This window comes from Aplysia californica, unplaced genomic scaffold (genome assembly GCF_000002075.1).
Source record: "Aplysia californica isolate F4 #8 unplaced genomic scaffold, AplCal3.0 scaffold00143, whole genome shotgun sequence".
Lineage (NCBI taxonomy): Eukaryota > Metazoa > Mollusca > Gastropoda > Aplysiida > Aplysiidae > Aplysia > Aplysia californica.
This window is the reverse complement of record NW_004797413.1, coordinates 1,170,169-1,172,703: the sequence shown is the minus strand read 5'-3', so window position 1 is coordinate 1,172,703 and position 2,535 is coordinate 1,170,169.

Sequence of the window (2,535 nt, the reverse complement as noted above, 5' to 3'; positions counted from 1 at the left end):
AGAGAGAGAGAGAGAGAGAGAGAACAGCAGACGATGAACAGGAGTGAGCAGACGATGAACGGCTGGGCCCGCTTTTGTGGCAAAATGAAACAAAGGTGCAGCTCCTCTTTGAATTGTCTTATCGCCATGTTTCTGTTACTTTTCCCCGCTATATTTCCTCAAGATTTGTTTGTTTCGTGATGTTGTTCGGAGTTGTTTTGTTATTGCTGAGTGTTTTTTTGTTTTTATGGTCGTCTGTAGACACATGAGGCGTGGATTTTAAGTTCCTTTGATCTTTTTTTAGGGTGTAATATTTGTGCAACATGGGTTTGGAGGTTTATCTTTTTCTTTCATGTTTATGAACCACGAACTTTCTTAGCAAGATTATCTTCAGAATCGGTGTGAGCATTCCCGTGTGCCTTTTCACAAAAACACGCAAACAAATAACCAAATACAAGGGTGGAGTAATGTTTACGTTTAACTGTTTATTGGACGTAGCGGAGACATATCAGACAGCAGACATGGGTGGTTGGCGGGTAGTCTGGTGTGGTTTGCTCCTTCTTTCCTAAAATCACTTTATGACCAAGACTCATTGTGGGTGGTTGGAGGGTAACGTGCTCTGGTGTGGTTTGCTCCTTTTTTCGTATCAAACATATTATATCGCCTTTATCTCCCCTCCTTCTTTTTTTTTGTGTTTGTTACTCCCTTGTAACACCTCTAATCTTCCGAACTTTTATGACCTTATTGCGTTGCAAGTGCCGTGAAACTCTTACTTAAACAAGACAGCAGACCAAAAGCGGTGTTGTGCAGCAGTCGAACGGCCATACACAAATCAGAAAGACAGGTTTGAATAAATCATAGTAAGCATGTTGTTGTCTGTCTTTTCATGTTCCAGAGAAAGGAAAATTCTTTTTGATATTCTAAATGAAACTCACCACTCACCATCCACAATACAAACTTCTATTCATCTAGGGTGTACAGGTATAACCCACCCAGCGACTAGGATTGAGACCTCTATCGATATTTCTATATATAATAATCAGAGTCTACGGATGTAACCTGGGCCTCTTCAGTTCTGAGAAGGCCTAGGATGTAAACCTCCTAGCAACTAGGATTGAGACCTACGTCGACATTTTCTCAATACCAAAGCGTACGGATGTAAAACTCCTAGCTACTGGGTTTCAGACCAATGTCGATATTTCTCTATACCAGAGTGTACGAGTGAAACCCACCCAACCACTAGGTTTCAAACCTACGTCGACATTTCTCTATATCAGAGTGTACGGATGTAAAACACCTAGCCACTAGGTTTGAGATCTTTGTCGATATTCCTCTATATCTGGGTGTACGGGGGTAAAACACCCAACCACTAGGATTGAGACCTCTATCGATATGTCTGTATAACAATCAAAGTGTACGGATGTAACCTGAGCCTCTTCAGTTCTGAGGCCTTGGAGGTTACCTTCCCAGCAACTAGGTCTGAGACCTATGTCGACATTTTTCTGTACCAGGGTGTACGGATGTAAAACACCTAGCCACTGGGTTTGGGACCTAAGTTGATATTCCTCTATATCAAAGTGCACAGATGTAACCCATCCAGCCACTAGGTTTCAGACCTAGGTCGACAGTCCTCTATATCAGAGTGTAAGGCTTTGATACTTTTGTCGATATTCCTCTATATCAGATCGTACGGTTTTGAGACCTATGTCGATATTCCTATATATCAGGTCGTACGGTTTTGAGACCTAAGTCTTCATCCCTCTATATCAGAATGCACGGGTTTGAGATCTATGTCGATATGCCTCTATACCAGAGTGTACAGTTGGGACCCACCCAACCACTAAGTTTGAGATCTTTGTCGATAACCCTCTATACCAGAGTGCACGGGTGTATAACACCCAGTCACTCCGAAGAAGACATGAAATGAATATGTCACTGTGAAAAGTGTTAATTAAATATCGAAGCTGTGCTGTTTTCTAAATAGCCTATAAATATCGCATCCTCAAGCGTTGTAGGACGGCCAGAATGCTGGACCTCAGTGAGCTAATTGTTGAATAGGTCGGTATGGGGTTTGTTATGTAGACTACCACATTATCGTTGGTGCAATTACAAGCTGTTCAACGGTTCTAAGCCCAGAAAGAAACATTTTTTCAGGAGAGAAAAAAAGTATTTAATACTTTTGAAAGATTGTACGTAAATTATTAATACATATATATGTATATTTTTTGGCTGTTGTTTTTGTTTTGTTTGTTTTTACTTTTAAAATGTGTATTTTGACAGCCTCTCAAGCACATGCAATCGATACTATAGATTGAGAAACTTCTTTTTTTTATTCAAAATTTTGGGCTTAGTATACATTTTGATAGGTGTATGGTGATGTTAAATACAAGGATTGGGGTAATATTCATGTATAAACACATACAAAACACACTTTCATACACACACACACACACACACACACACACACACACACACACACTCACACACATACACACATACACACATACACACACGCACGCCCGCAATCTCTCTCTCTCTCTCTCTCTCGCTCTCTCT